The following is a 17,179-nucleotide window of genomic DNA, read 5'->3' on the forward strand; positions in this document are numbered from 1 at the left end:
AGCATGCTCAGTGTGCCAGTGTCAGTCAAAGCTTTGTAGAAACTTTGACAGCTTTCCGTACAGGGCTCCATCCTGTGATGTCACCCATATGTGAGGACTAACACCCTGCTGTCTTGTGACAACACCTGTTATAGGTAAGCAACACTTGTTATATTCTCTTTTGAGTGTTATAAATTTAAAACAACTTTATTTAAAACAATTTCTCTACTTTTTAAAACCAGGTTTCATGAAAACATTCTCAACATTAAATTAAAAAATCTCTTTTCCCATTTTCTTTCCTAGGACCTAAGTGTTATGGAACTGGTTCCTTCAATAAAGTAAAGACAATTATCAGATAAGTTTAACCTTGTGATATCAAATGTTTATACCACTTTCACTTATTTATATTTTAACCTTTAAGATTGATGCTGTTTCTTCTTTTCCAGGATTAGAGATTATTCAATGCAATTTCTCCACTGGGGAGTATAATATTTTACTTCATGTTCCTCTCTAGTTTTGTCCTTTTTCTCTGTGTTTCTGTGTATTCTCTCTTGCTCTTTTTTTCTCTTTACGTTGCTGTTTTTGTTCTATGTTCTGACTTTCTCCTTTATCTGTGTGTGCTTTATTAACTTGGTGTGTTCAGGCCTGCTGTTAGTTATTGCTGAAATGTACAGGATGTAGGGTAGCTTGAGAATGTGGCTTGTGATCATTGTACTGGAGAGTTCACAGCTCAGGATCAAAGCTGGGGTTTCTTGTCTGGACTTCTTGACCTCGAAGATGTTCCTCTCGCTCGGCTACATCTTCCAATTACCTATTCTTTAAAAAAAAAAAAGAGAGAAAATCCCTTTCGCCGTGGATCTTAGGAAAGCTACTATGTACCTCAAGTGTTTGCTCTGCCAGTTTATTATACTGGGATATCTAGCTACACAAAAGATAAGCAGAATTTCCGCTACTCTGAGAGAAGGACAGTTAAGTGGAGCATAAGAATTTAATCTAGCCACAAACCAATCATACCCTTTCTCTTCTCCTGTCTTTAATTTTATTTTACTTGAATGTTTTTTGCACAGAGAGGAGTTATGACTATAAAGCAGCATCTGTCACAGCTCTCGGTTAGAGCTCAAGGTAGTTTGAGCTAGACTTATGGGACAAAACAGCAGTTCCTTAAACTTTGGGTTTGCCAACTTCTATCTTTTCTGTGGCCGTCCACTTCAGAACTCAGAGAAATTAATTGGGGGTTTTTTTTTGTTTGTTTGTTTGTTTGGTTTTTTTTTTCATTTTTCCCAGAACTCATAAGCAAAGCCTGGGTAGTCACTATTGTCCTTATGGCAAGGTTAGGACTTTCATTTACCTTTAAGCAATTAAGCTTTGTGTGAAATAACACCGTGCTTTATAATGGGCACTAATGGAAAAATGCACTGATCAGGTTTTTTTTTTTTTTGGTTTTTTTTTAAATCACTCACTGAAAGAGGAGACAGATTTCTTCTGAAATTTTTCTTTTAAAGCTGTGCACTAATGGAACACCTCATACACCACTGATGTTTATTTCAAAAATCTGACTCTCTCCCTTTTTCCCATCTTTTACTCTGTTTTCATTCAAACTAGCTGACTATAAATTGTGACAATTACTTCCTGCAGGCCAGCAGTCTTTATCATTACTCCCGATTATCCTAAGTAGACTGGACTTTCTTTATTCAAAACACTTTTCTCACTCATACACTCGCTCATAGTGTGTTCCTACACTGTCCATCTCAATGAAAAAAGCATGTTTCTCATTTTTACAGTGCCTCAGAGAGGAACAAGAGTAAAGCACTCCCATTCTGACAAAAAGTAATGTTGCTCTCCCTAGCTTCTAAACTGTAAACAGGGTTTCTTTCCAAATTGTATTACTGCAGGTATGAAAATAGTTCTCACAGGACAAGTAGGATGGTAGTCCTCAATGGGTGACATCACAGGATGGAGCCCAATCACGGAACACTTCTGTGTAAGTTTCCAGAACTTTGACTGGCCCCTACTGGGCATGCCCAGCATGGCACTAACCCTGCAGTCAGCAGGGGTCCCACCTCAGTCTTCTTTTTTCCGCGCAGCAGTAGCCACGCGGATAAGGAGCTCTGCAGAGATTCCTGACAGGAATTTTCCTCACGGAATTACTAAAATTTAATTTACCCCACAGGGGTCCCTCCTTCAACTTTTTCAAGCCGTGGTACTCCGGTAAGTATTTTATCCGTTTTCCATCGATTACCATCTAGTTTGGTCCTTGCAGCCTACTGGCCATCGACCGTACCGCGGCTCAATTTTTTCATGGCCATGGCGTCGGGGATCCGCCGGTGCCCGGACTGTAATCGCACCATGTCCATCACAGACCCTCACAAAGTCTGTGTAATGTGTCTCGGAAGTGAGTACGATGTCCTAACCTGCACCAAATGTGCCCTTATGACACCAAAAGGTCGCAAGGCTAGAATGGAGAAGATGGAACTTCTCTTTCACGCTCAAACCCCAATGCCGTCCATTGCATCGACGTCGTCAGAATCGGCACCGTCAACTTCACGCCAGCATCGACCTCCGGCCGGTGACCGTCCGGCATCGACTACTTCTTGGCTTTTGTCACCCTCTACTCCCCCTCAGGACCGAGGGGATCGTAGAGATAAACATCGCCACCGGCATCGAAAGTCTCGGACCATCGAGGGAGCGAAATCATCGATCTCGCCACCGTTGAAGAAACCCCGTCCAGAAAAGGCACTGACCTTTTCGGCGACCGGGTCACCGAGGCAACCCTCACCCGACAGGGTATCGGGAGCCGCGATTCCGCCTTTAACGATGGTCCCTCCGGCTATGCCTCTGCCTCCTTCTTCTGTTCCAGAGCCAGGGCTGCTTGCTCCAGGTCTCCGAGAAGAACTGGACCAGATGGTTCAGGAGGCCATCAACAAGGCGATGCATCGACTCCAGGTTGCTCCAGCACAGACACCGGTACCGATTGTGGAACCGACCATTGACCCGATTCCAGCAGCGTTGGCACCGCTGCTCTCAAGGATGGAAGCGTTTATGGCCGCTTTTCCTTCGATGGACCCAGGGTCACCGGTGGCTCCGGTGCCCTCCCCGCTTGCTTTGTCATCGGGAGGAGAAACAGCGCTCCGCATCCATCCTTCAGGAATTCTGCCGATGCCTCAGCCGTCGATGCAGATATGTCCGGTGCCACCGATCCACCCATCGGTGCCGACGTGTCCATCAGCACCACCGAGCCATCCATTAATGCCTGCCACCGGTGCCTTCGATGCCCTCATTGGTGCCTCCAGTTATTCCTTCGAGTCCTTCGGAGTCTCGACCAGGACCTTCAGGGATCCCACCGCCCTGTCCTCCTCTAGTCTTTAGAGGAGCAGGTGCTGATCCCTACGACACCTGGACTGATGATTCTTCACCAGACACCGCTGATTTGCCTTCACCTTCACCTACTGAAAGTAGAAAGCGTTCTCCTCCAGAGGACCTTTCCTTCATAAATTTTGTGAAGGAAATGTCTGAATTGGTTCCCCTCCAATTGCAGACTGAACAAGATGACAGGCATCAAATGATGGAGCTGTTACAATTCCTGGATGCTCCAAAGGAAATACCTCCATCCCTATCCACCAGGTTCTTCTAGATCTCCTCAAAAAGAACTGGGAACATCCTGGCTCTGTTGCTCCAGTACACAGAAAAGCTGACACGACCTATCTCGTTCAGTCAGCTCCAGGCTTTCTCAAAACTCAATTGGATCACCAATCTGTGGTTGTCGAATCTGCCCAGAAAAGAGCAAGGAGATCAAAACCTCACACTTCTTTCCCCCAGGCAAGGAACAGAAATTTCTAGATGCCATTGGTCGCCGTGTTTTCCAGGGATCAATGCTCATCTCCAGAATTGCCACTTATCAGCTCTATATGACCTAATACAACACGGTCTTATTTAAGCAGATACAAGATTTAACAGATTCCCTGTCTCAGCAATTTCAAGAGCAACTCCAAATCCTAGTAAACAAGGGTTTAGAGGCAGGCAAGCATTAGATCAGATCATCTTACGATATCTTTGACACTGCTACCAGGGTATCTGCAGCTGCTATTTCGGCAAGACGATGGGCCTGGCTCAAGTCTTCCGACCTTTGCCCTGAAGTTCAGGACAGATTGTCCGACCTGCCCTGTGTAGGAGACAATCTGTTTGGCGAACAGATTCAACGGACGGTGGTGGAACTCAAGGACCATCATGAGACCCTGAGACAGCTCTCTGATGTCTTCTGAGTACTCTTCAAAACAGCCCTTTCGGAAGGACTCTAAGAAGTCATTCTTCCGCCCGAAGAAGTCCTACCCGCCACTATCTAGAACCCGTTCTACGAGACCGTTTCAAAAAGCTCAGTCTCGTCAGACACGAAAACAAAAACCGCAAGCAGCTCCTCAGCCGGGCCCTGCTTCCGGTTTTTGACTCCTGCATAGAGAGCAGCAGCCAGCTTCCATTGCCCCACATAGAAACATAGAAATGATGGCAGAAGAAGACCAAACAGCCCATCCAGTCTGCCCAGCAAGTTTCGCACTTTTTTTTTTCTCATACTTATCTGTTACTCTTGGCTCTTAGTAACCTTTTGGTTCTATTTCCCTTCCACCCCCACCATTAATGTAGAGAGCAGTGTTGGAGCTGCATCTAAGTGAAATATCTAGCTTAATTAGTTAGGGGTAGTAACCGCTGCAATAAGCAAGCTACACCCATGCCTATTTGTTTACCCAGACTATACAATTCAGTCCTTGTTGGTTGTCTGTATATAGATCCCCTTTTCTTCATTCCCCCTGCCATTGAAGCAGAGAGTTATGCTGGATATGCATTGAAAGTGAAGTATCAGTCTTTCTCCCCTGCTGTTGAAGCAGACAGCTATGCTGGATATGTGTGAAGTTTCAGTCTTTCTCCCCTGCCGTTGAAGCAGAGAGCTATGCTGGATATGCATTGAAAGTGAAGTATCAGGCTTATTTGGTTTGGGGTAGTAACTGCAGTAAAAAGCAAGCTACTCCCCGCTTTTTGTGAATGCAAATCTTTTTTTCCACATTCATTCACGTCCTCTAGACTTTATGGATCCACAGTGTTTATCCCAGGCCCCTTTGAAGTCTTTCACACTTCTGGTCTTCACCACTTCCTCCGGAAGGGCATTCCAGGCATCCACCACCCTCTCCGTGAAGAAATACTTCCTGACATTGGTTCTGAGTCTTCCTCCCTGGAGCTTCAAATCGTGACCCCTGGTTCTGCTGATTTTTTTCTGACGGAAAAGGTTTGTCATTGTCTTTGGATCATTAAAACCTTTCAAGTATCTGAAGGTCTGTATCATATCACCTCTGCTCCTCCTTTCCTCCAGAGTGTACATATTTAGATTCTTCAATCTCTCCTCATAAGTCATTCGATGAAGACCTTCCACCTTTTTGGTTGCCCTTCTCTGGATCGCCTCCATCTTGTCTCTGTCTCTTCGGAGATACGGTCTCCAGAACTGAACAACCAGTGGGAGGTCGATTGTGCCATTTCAACAACAGATGGCACTCAATCACCTCAGACCAGTGGGTCCTAGCGATAATTGCTCAAGGTTACTGTCTGAACTTTCTCTCCATTCCACCGGACTCCCCACCTCTATCAACGTGGAGAACATCCGACCACTCGCTACTCCTGGAGCAGGAGGTCTCCCCCCTCCTCAAATCCAGAGCAATAGAACCAGTGCCATGCTCACCAGGCCTATGGTTCTATTCCCTGTACTTTCTAATCCCCAAAAAATCTGAAGGCGTTCATCCAATTCTGGATCTACGTGCCCTCAACAAGTACCTCCAGAGAGAGAAGTTCAAAATGGTAATCTTGGGCTCTCTTCTTCCTCTTCTACAAAGAGGAGACTGGCTCTGCTCTCTAGACCTCCAGGACGCATACACTCATATCGCAATAATTCCATCTCATCGCAAATACCTGAGCTTTCTAGTAGGCCCCAAGCACTACCAATACAGAATGCTTCCATTCAGCCTCGCGTCTGCACCACGAGTTTTCACAAAATGCCTCGTCATAGTTGTAGCCTTCCTCAGGACTCAAGTTGTTCACGTCTACCCCTATCTAGACGATTGGTTAATCAGGGCTCCCACTCAGCAAGCTGCTCTGTTGTCCCTACATCTTACCTTACACACTCTAATTTCGCTAGGATTTCTAGTCAACTACGACAAATCCTACTTAGTCCCATCTCAAACCTTATCGTTCATTGGGGCAGACTTGGACACCTTGCAGGCAAAGGCTTTTCTTCCTCGACAGCGAGCTGTCACGCTCGTGTCTCTTGCACACCAGCTGCAGTCTCAGCACTCCACGTCTGCACACTACTTTCTCATCCTCCTGGGACACATGGTGTCCTCAGTTCAGGTCACCCCAATGGCCCGCTTGGCCATGAGTCATGCAGTGGACTCTAAGGTCACAATGGACTCAATCCATTCAGCCCCTGTCGGCCATTGTCCACGTAACCGACTCACTCCGTCAGTCTCTCGCCTGGTGGAGAAATCAGGTCCATCTCCTCCAGGGCTTGCCCTTCCAGGCTCCAGACCCTCAAATAACTCACCACCGATGATTCCAACCTCGGCTGGGGAGCCCATGTGGCCGATCTGCAGACACAAGGATCCTGGTCTCCAGAGGAAGCCAAACACCAAATAAATTTCCTGGAGCTTTGAGCAATCAGATATGCTCTCAGGATATTTCAGGATCGCCTCTCCAACCAAGTCATCCTGATCCAGACAGACAACCAGGTGGCCATGTGGTACATCAACAACCAGGGAGGGACAGGCTCCTACCTTCTGTGTCAGGAAGCTGCGCAGATATGGGCGGAGGCCCTCTCCCACTCGATGTACCTCAGGGCCACCTACTTGCTGGGAGTGCACAATGTATTGGTAGACAAGCTAAGTCGCACCTTTCAACGACACGAGTAGTGTCTTAACCCCTCAGTAGCGAACTCTATCTTCCACCAATGGGGTTATCCTCAAATAGACCTCTTTGCGTCACCTCAAAATCGCAAAGTAGACAACTTCTGCTCTCTCACTCGCAGCCAACACTATCAGCCAAGGGACGCGTTCTCCCTATCATGGGCAACCGGTCTCCTATATGCATTCCCTCCACTTCCACTTCTCTTGAAGACTCTCGTGAAAAGTCAGGACAAGGGAACCATGATCCTAATAGCACCCCACTGGCCGCGCCAAGTGTGGTTTCCAATACTTCAAGATCTCTCCATTCGCAGCACATTCCCTTGGGAAAGGACCCGCTTCTAATCACTCAAAACAATGGGTGCCTACGCCACCCCAATCTTCAAGCCTTGTCCCTGACGGCATGGATGTTGAAAGGTTAATCCTTCAACCACTTAACCTTTCTGAGCCAGTTTCCCGTGTCCTGATTGCTTCACGGAAGCCTTCCACGAGGAAATCGTATTCTTACAAATGGACCAGGTTCACGTCATGGTGCTCTTCTCAATCCCTTGACCCCTTTACCTGTCCAATCACCAAGTTTCTGGACTATCTCTGGCATTTGTCAGTCAGGTCTAAAAACTTCCTCCATCAGAATGCATGTCAGTGTGGTAGCCGCCTTCCAAAAAGGTGTAGGGGATGTTCCTATATCAGTACAACCCCTTGTAACACTTTTTTTGAAGGGCTTGCTTCACCTCAAGCCTCCTCTACGTCCTCCGGCCCCTTCTTGGGACCTCAACCTAGTTTTGGGTCAGCTCATGAAACCACCATTCAAGCCTCTTCAATCCTGTGACCTTCGCTATCTCACATGGAAAGTGATTTTCCTTTTGGCAATCACTTCGGCTCGCAGAGTTAGTGAGTTACAGGCTTTAGTTACCTACCCGCCTTACACTAAACTTCTGCAGGACCGGGCAGTACTCCGCATTCACCCTACGTTCTTGCCTAAGGTAGTATCTGAGTTTCATCTCAATCAATCCATTATACTACCTACTTTTTTTCCCAGGCCCCATTCCAATCCAGGAGAGCAGGCTCTGCATACCCTTGACTGTAAACGGGCTCTAGCGTTCTACCTAGACCGTACAGCTGCCCACCATTCCATCAAATTGGGGCAGCCTATGAGCAGACTCTTTCTTCCTGGTTGGCGGACTGCATATCCTTTTGCTATCAGTAAGCGGGCATTCCGCTTCAAGACCATGTTAAAGCACACTCTGTGAGGGCCATGGTGACTTCAGTAGTGCACCTACACTCGGTACCACTTCCCGACATTTGTAGGGCTGCCACCTAGAGTTTTCTCCATACCTTTACAGCCCATTATTGCTTAGACAAAGCCGGAAGATAGGATTCCATCTTTGGCCAGTCTGTCTTGTGCAACCTATTTACAATGTGACATACCAACACCCTTCCGCCTACCCTTTTGGGGAAGGGGGAGTCTCTTCCAAAGGGATGGGCTCCACCTTAACCAGGGTGGAACCAGACTGCTGGTGCTAACCTTTAAAAAGGAGAGAGAGCAGCTTTTAAACTAGAACAAAGGGGAAAGCCGACAGTCGCTCAGCAGTGCATGGTTCGGAGAGAGGTATCTTCAAAGGATACTAATGATGCATTAGAATTAGGACATCCCAACAGTGAGGTTCCAATAATTAGAAAAATAGTCCAAGTGCCTGTAACTAAAAACTCACCTGAGCTAAAAAATTCTAACTTATCCCTATCAATTAAAAAGCAGAATGAAAATACAAACAAAAAACAAACTTTGAAATGTTTGTATGCTAATTCCAGAAGTCTAAGAAGTAAGATGGGAGAATTAGAATGTATAGCAGTGAATGATGACATGGACTTAATTGGCATCTCTGAGACATGGTGGAAAGAGGATAACCAATGGGACAGTACTATACCGGGGAACAAATTATATCGCATTGACAGAGAGGATCACCCGGGAGGAGGTGTGGCTCTTTATGTCCGGAATGGCATAGAGTCCAACAGGATAAACATCCTGCATGAGACTAAATACAAAATTGAATCTTTATGGGTAGAAATCCCTTGTGTGTCGGGGAAGACTATAGTGATAGGGGTATACTACCGTCCACCTGGTCAAGATGGTGAGACGGACAGTGAAATGCTAAGAGAAATTAGGGAAGCTAACCAAATTGGTAGTGCAGTAATAATGGGAGACTTTAATTACCCCAATATTGACTGGGTAAATGTATCATCGGGACACGCTAGAGAGATAATGTTCCTGGATGGAATAAATGATAGCTTTATGGAGCAATTGGTTCAGGAACCGACGAGAGAGGGAGCAATTTTAGATCTAATTCTCAGTGGAGCACAGGACTTGGTGAGAGAGGTAACGGTGGAGGGGCCGCTTGGCAATAGATCAAACTATGATCAAATTTGATTTAATGACTGGAAGAGGAAAAGTGTACAAATCCAAGGCTCTCATGCTAAACTTTCAAAAGGGAAACTTTGATAAAATGGGAAAAATTGTTAGAAAAAAACTGAAAGGAGCAGCTATAAAAGCAAAAAATGTCCAAGAGGCGTGGTCATTGTTAAAAAAAAAAAATACCATTCTAGAAGCACAGTCTAGATGTATTCCACACATTAAGAAAGGTGGAAAGAAGGCAAAACGATTACCGGCATGGTTAAAAGGGGAGGTGAAAGAAGCTATTTTAGCCAAAAGATCTTCATTCAAAAATTGGAAGAAGGATCCAACAGAAGAAAATAGGATAAAGCATAAACGTTGGCAAGTTAAATGTAAGACATTGATAAGACAGGCTAAGAGAGAATTTGAAAAGAAGTTGGCCGTAGAGGCAAAAGCTCACAGTAAAAACTTTTTAAAATATATCTGAAGCAGAAAGCCTGTGAGGGAGTCAGTTGGATTGTTAGATGATCGAGGGGTTAAAAGGGGCACTTAGAGAAGATAAGGCCATCGTAGAAAGATTAAATGATTTCTTTGCTTCAGTGTTTACTGAAGAGGATGTTGGGGAGGTACCCGTAATGGAGAAGGTTTTCATGGGTAATGATTCAGATGGACTGAATCAAATCACGGTGAACCTAGAAGATGTGGTAGGCCTGATTGATAAACTGAAGAGTAGTAAATTACCTGGACCGGATGGTATACACCCCAGAATTCTGAAGGAACTAAAAAATGAAATTTCAGACCTATTAGTACAAATTTGTAACCTATCATTAAAATCATCCTTTGTACCTGAAGACTGGAGGGTGGCTAATGTAACCCCAATATTTAAAAAGGGCTCCGGGGGCGATCCGGGAAACTACAGACTGGTTAGCCTGACTTCAGTGCCAGGAAAAATAGTGGAAAGTGTTCTAAACATCAAAATCACAGAACATATAGAAAGACATGGTTTAATGGAACAAAGTCAGCATGGCTTTACCCAGGGCAAGTCTTGCCTCACAAATCTGCTTCACTTTTTTGAAGGCGTTAATAAACATGTGGATAAAGGTGAACCGGTAGATGTAGTATACTTGGATTTTCAGAAGGCGTTTGACAAAGTTCCTCATGAGAGGCTTCTAGGAAAAGTAAAAAGGCATGGGATAGGTGGCGATGTCCTTTCGTGGATTGCAAACTGGCTAAAAAACAGGAAACAGAGTAGGATTAAATGGACAATTTTCTCAATGGAAGGGAGTGGACAGTGGAGTACCTCAGGGATCTGTATTGGGACCCTTACTTTTCAATATATTTATAAATGATCTGGAAAGAAATACGACGAGTGAGATAATCAAATTTGCAGATGACACAAAATTGTTCAGAGTTGTTAAATCACAAGCAGAATGTGATAAATTGCAGGAAGACCTTGTGAGACTGGAAAATTGGGCATCCAAATGGCAGATGAAATTTAATGTGGATAAGTGCAAGGTGATGCATATAGGGAAAAATAATCCATGCTATAATTACACAATGTTGGGTTCCATATTAGGTGCTACAACCCAAGAAAGAGATCTAGGCGTCATAGTATATAACACATTGAAATCGTCGGTTCAGTGTGCTGCGGCAGTCAAAAAAGCAAACAGAATGTTGGGAATTATTAGAAAGGGAATGGTGAATAAAACGGAAAATGTCATAATGCCTCTGTATTGCTCCATGGTGAGACCGCACCTTGAATACTGTGTACAATTCTGGTTGCCGCATCTCAAAAAAGATATAATTGCGATGGAGAAGGTACAGAGAAGGGCTACCAAAATAAGGGGAATGGAACATCTCCCCTATGAGGAAAGACTAAAGAGGTTAGGACTTTTCAGCTTGGAGAAGAGACGGCTGAGGGGGGATATGATAGAGATGTTTAAAATCATGAGAGGTCGAGAACGGGTAGATGTGAATCGGTTATTTACTCTTTCGGATAGTAGAAAGACTAGGGGGCACTCCATGAAGTTAGCGTGGGGCACATTTAAAACTAATCGGAGAAAGTTCTTTTTTACTCAATGCACAATTAAACTCTGGAATTTGTTGCCAGAGGATGTGGTTAGTGCAGTTAGTATAGCAGTGTTTAAAAAAAGATTGGATAAGTTCTTGGAAGAGAAGTCCATTACCTGCTATTAAGTTCACTTAGAGAATAGCCACTGCCATTAGCAATGGTAACATGGAATAGACTTAGTTTTTGGGTACTTGCCAGATTCTTATGGCCTGGATTGGCCACTGTTGGAAACAGGATGCTGGGCTTGATGGACCCTTGGTCTGACCCAGTATGGCATTTTCTTATGTTCTTATGCCCGGTAGGGTTCAGGATGCCCTCTGCCAAATTTCATCTGAGGCCTAGTGCCTTGCATGCCTGCATACATTTGGTGCATGCTCGGACATCCTCAGCTCGGTACTCACCCATATGTGAGAGCTACCATCCTGCTTGTCCTGTGAGAAAGCAAATGTTGCTTATCTGTAACAGGTGTTCTCACAGGACAGCAGGATGTTAGTCCTCACGAAACCCGCCCGCTGCCCTGCAGTGTTGGGTTTGTAACGTTTTCTTATTTTATTTTTCGGCACTACTTGTAGCTTTTTAACAAGACTGAGGGGGGACCCCTGCTGGCTGCAGGGTTAGTGCCATGCTGGGCATGCCCAGTAGGGGCCAGTCAAAGTTCTGGAAACTTTGACAGAAGTGTTCTGTGATTGGGCTCCATCCTGTGATGTCACCCATATGTGAGGACTAACATTCTGCTGTCCTGTGAGAACACCTGTTACAGGTAAGCAACATTTGCTTTCTTATGCCAACTGAGAGTTCACATAAGTAAGCCTAGGTTTATTTCTTTCACTTTGCAACAAGTACACTTTACTTTTGAGAAATTTTGTTAGCTTTATATTTATCCAAAATAGTCTTAAAAATGTAGATGCTGATCAAAGAGCATTTTAAGTATACTTCCCCAAGGTTAAGCACCACATTGTTCTCCTAGCTGTCTCATATATAGAAAAATAGAAATGATGGCAGAAAAGGACCAAATAGTCCATCCAGTCTGTCAAGCAAGCTTATGATAGTATCTGCTGCGCCGTGTAGGTTACCCCTATGCTTATCAGTTTCCTAAACCGTTGGTTGCTGTTTGAATCCAAATCCCCTTTTTCCCCCTCCCGTTGAAGCAGAGCCACGATGGAGTTGCATCAACGGTATCAAAGCTTATTGGTTAAGGGTAGTAACTGCCGCACTAGCAAGTTACCCCCATGCACTCTTTTCTTCATTTCCATCCCTTAGCCTTTAGGGATCCACAGTATTTATCCCATGGCCCTTTGAATTCTTTCACTGTTTATTTTGGTTTTCTCCACCTCTTCTGGAAGGGCATTCCAGGCATCCATGAAGAAATATTTTCTGATGTTGGTTTTGAGACGTCCTCCCTGGAGTTTCATTTTGTGATCCCTAGTTGTACTGATTTCTTTCCAACAGAAAAGGTTTGATATTTGTACATCATTAAATCTTTCAGTTATCTGAAAGTCTGTATCATATCACTTTCTCTTCCAGGGTGTACATATTCATATCCTTCAGTCTCTCTTCATAGCTTTTCTGATACTGATCCCACACCATTTTGGTAGCCCTTCTCTGGACTGCCTCCATCCCTTTTGAGATAAAGGCTCCAGAACTGAACACAGTACTCCAGCTGAGACCTCACCAAGGAACTGTACAAGGGCATCACCACCTCCTTTTTCTTACTGGTTATTGCTCTCTCTATGCAGCCCAGCATTATTCTAGTTTCAGCTATCGCTTTGTCACATTGCTTTGCCATCTTCAGATCGCTAGACACTATCGCCTCAAGAACTCGCTCTTGGTCTGTGCATATCAGCCTTTTCCCCCTCATCACATACAGCTCTTTTGGATTACCAATCCCAGATACATGACTCTGCATTTTTTGGCATTGAATCCCAGCTGCCAAATCTTCAACCACTCTTCAAGCTTTCGTAAATCGCTTTTCATTCTCTCTACTATTTCAGCCATGCCCACTCTGTTGCAGTTCTTGGTATCATCTGCAGATATTAATATACTAATTTCTCTATCATGACTCCCCCCTATATAAATCAAATTACAAAAAGTACAGAGACTGACTCCGGCTACGAGGGGGAGAGGGCATAAGCCGTCACCACCGTGCTCTACTTCCTGCACCTGCTGCCTTTCATCCGCTTAAGCAGCTAAGTCCACGCCAGCTGAAAAAAACAGCTACCAGACTAAGACACTCATCTGAGGGACCACAGAAATCACCTCAGGAATTCTTAACTGTGGGAGGGAACTTTTGGTATCACTGCAGGAGAGCTAGGCAAATATAATATCCTTAATTCCCCTTTTCAAAATGAAGCAATCCCCAGTAGGGAGATGCATGTTCTCCATCTGCTGGAGACTGAGAATACTGGCAGGTTGTCACTGCAGAGCATCAGTTTGCTCCCTATCCATCTGCTGGTAGAGATGCATAACCCACTTGTTCTGGATTCATCTAACTGGACACTAAAAAATGTCATCTATCAAAAACCATTAGTGGGTTTACAGATTGGGAACTTCTGCTCCATTCTGAGTCTAGGTATTGTTACTGTGCAGACACCTTCCTACTGGTACAGTAAAAGCTTCTGTTGGGGGAAAGCCAGAGATAAACTGGGGTCTACTCTATTGCACCAGGAATGACACTGGGCAGAATCGATGGGATTCATAGTTTTTCTGTGTGTTAAGTGATTACATGCACAATGCAGAGATGAAGAGGAAATCACAAGGACAGGCTGTGGCTTATACTAGTAGTGCATTGGGCTTGTTTTTCAGTGATATCTGGAAGACACTTGAGTATTGTGACTGCATAGCTTTCCCCTCACTTTGAGTTGGCTGAACTTGTGGGGGAATGTCGAGGAAGCTTAGGATCAAGTAGATTCTAAAATATTTTTTACTGTGGTAGAATAAAGAGCACAGTCTCTTTGCAAAAGAATGGAGAAATTACTACTTACATGATGATTTTGTTTTCCTTACTATAGACAGATGGACTCAGGACCAGTGGGGTTATGCTCCCCTGCCAGCAGATGAGAATGGAGCAAGCTGATGTCACAGTATATATACTCCTGCAGTGACCCTAGCCTGCCAGTATTCTCTTCAAAAGCAACTGTGCACAGACTAGTAAAAAAAACTTGATTAAAACAGTCAACCATAGCTGTACTCAACCAACAATAAACATTGAACTCAAGTAAGAAAGTAGGTACCTCAATCTAGAAACTGGATGAACAATTACCAGTAATCCCCTGGGACCTGGAGCCCCACAAGAGAACAATTGACACAATCATTCAGCAGCCGAGGGCAGGAAGCTGAATCCATCTGTCTACATTAAGGAAAACAAAATAATTAGGTAAGTAGTAATTTCTCCATTTCCTAGCGTGTAGACAGATGGACTCAAGACCAGTGGGATGCACCAAAGCTACTCCCGAACAGGGTGGGAGGCTACCTGTGGTCTAGTCAACACCGTACAGCTGCTTCCTCCTGGGCCTGCACATCCAGATGATAAAAGCTGGAAAAAGTAATAAGAAGGACCATGTTGCAGCTCGGCAAATGTTGATGGGAGACAACAATCTAACCTCCACCCAAGACACTGCCTGAGCTCTAGTGGAATGAGCCTTAACCTGAGTGGCCAATGGCATTTCAGCATCCACACACAGCAGTGACTACTTCCTTAATCTAGCAAGCTAAAGTATCTTGCGAAGCTGGTTCACCCTGCTTCCTTCCACCATGAAGTACAAACACACGATCCATCTTTCGGAAAGGTTCAGAAACCTCCAGATACCGCACGACAAGTCTCTTGACATCTAAGGGACACAGGAGGTGATACTCCTCCGAATCCCTGACCTTATCCAGGGATAGCAAGGAAATGAACTGATTCAAATGAAATTCTGAGACCACTTTGGGCAAGGATGGAACAGTATGCAACTGTAACGCCCCTGGAGTCACCTGAAGGAACAGCTCCCAGCAAGACAAGGCCTGCAGCTCGGAAATTCAAAGCACAGAAGAGATAAACACCTGAAACACTGTCTTTAAAGGTCAATAACCGCAAGGCAACTGAGCAGTCAGAATGTAGGGCCTGCCAAGAATTCCAACACCAAATTAAAACTCCACAATGGAACCGGTAACCTCAAGGGAGGCCAAAGATGCTTCACTCCCTTAAAAATAAAAATGGGCCAAATCAGGGTGAGGCAAGAGCTGCAACCTGTACCTTCAAGAAATTAAGGGCCAAGCCTTTATTTAACCCATTCTGCAAAAATTCCAGAATGAATGGGATCTTAACCGAACGAGGAAGAACACCTCGATCCTCACACTAGGCCTCAAACACTCTCCAAAACCGCATATAGGCCAAGGAAGTGGAGAATTTCCGAGTGCGGAGCAATGTAGCAATCGCTGCAGAAGAATATTCACACTTCAAAAAGCGAGCCCTCTCAAGGTCTAAACCGTAAGACGAAACAGAATCAGATCTTAGTGAAGGACAGATCCCTGCCACAACAGTTTGAGCGCGGCAGAAGATGAAGGGGGGTCTCCACCAGGAGTTTTCACAGATCCGCATACCACGTCGTTGGGGCCAATCCATTGCCATCAGGAGTACCCATCCCCCTGTGGCTTTTGATCCTGCGAACTATCCTGCCAGACAAGGGCCACAGAGGAAAAGCATAAAGCAACTTGTCTTCCAGCCAGACCTGTACAGAGCATCTATGCCCAGGGACTACAGATCTCTCCTGTGACTGAAGAATCGAGGAACATTTGCATTGCGAGAAGTTACCAGCAGATCTAACAACGGAAGGCCCCAGTGATCTACTATCGGCTGAAATGCCTTATTCAACAACACCAATTCTCCTGGGTCCAGACGCTCTCTGCTTTCTTTTCCTGCAATGTGAGAGGCCGAGATCATCTGTAGATGTCCTTTTGCCTATTCTATAAGCTGGTCTATTTCCTGTGACACTTGCTGGTTCTTGGTTTCTCCCTGTCGATTGATGTAGGCCACTGTTGTTGCATTGTCTGATATCACTCGAACCGCTTGACCCTGCAGTCTGTGGCTCAACTGCAAGCATGCCAACCGGACTGCCCAGGCTTCCAGGCGATTGATATTCCAGAGGGACTCTTCGACATTCCAATTCCCTTGGGCCATCAACTCCTGACAGTGAGCTCCCCAACCTTTCATGAGTAGCAACCAGTTTGGGGAGGACAAACTCCCCTTCTCAGATGAGCCTCCTGCAACCACTACTGGAGGTAAGAGCAGTTTTCCATTGGCAAGTGGAGCCAGACCGAATAGTCCTGAGACTGCAGATTCCAACGAGACAGCAGTGAGCGCTGAAGAGGACGCATATGCACCCTTGCCCGTGGCACCACTTCTGGTGTTGCTGCCATCAAACCAAGCACCTGTAGAAAGGACAACTGACGCAACTGTGATATCAATTTTTTAATTCAAACTTCCGGCAGAAAAACTTTGTCCTGCCTCGTGACTGACATGGCTGAAAACTGCTCTTGGCCAGGTTCATCCAACTGAGCTCCTTTCCTGAGACTTGGCTCAAATCAGACAGTCATCCAAATACGGATGTACCAGGATTCCATCTCTTCACAACGCCGCCACTACTACCATCATAACCTTGGATAACGTTCTGGGAGCGGTGCCTAAACCAAAAGGCAGCACCCAAAACTGATAATGGCATCCCAGCACCGCAAAATGCAGAAAACATTAGTGCTCCAAACGGATGGGAATATGAAGATAGAATGCAGACAGATCCAGGGAGGTCAGAAATTCCCCCAACTGCACGTCCATTA

The 17,179-nt window shown here is 45.1% G+C and overlaps 1 long non-coding RNA gene across 1 annotated transcript in view; it reads right to left on the reverse strand.

Moving 5' to 3' along the window:
• Positions 1-280: 280 nt before the first annotated feature.
• Positions 281-17,179, reverse strand: part of LOC115099878 — a 28,611-nt gene continuing 11,712 nt past the window's right edge. The window contains exon 3 of the long non-coding RNA XR_003858908.1: positions 281-795. This is a non-coding gene — a long non-coding RNA (uncharacterized LOC115099878). The remainder of the gene's footprint in view (positions 796-17,179) is intronic.

Source organism: Rhinatrema bivittatum, chromosome 10 (assembly GCF_901001135.1).
Source record: "Rhinatrema bivittatum chromosome 10, aRhiBiv1.1, whole genome shotgun sequence".
NCBI lineage: Eukaryota > Metazoa > Chordata > Amphibia > Gymnophiona > Rhinatrematidae > Rhinatrema > Rhinatrema bivittatum.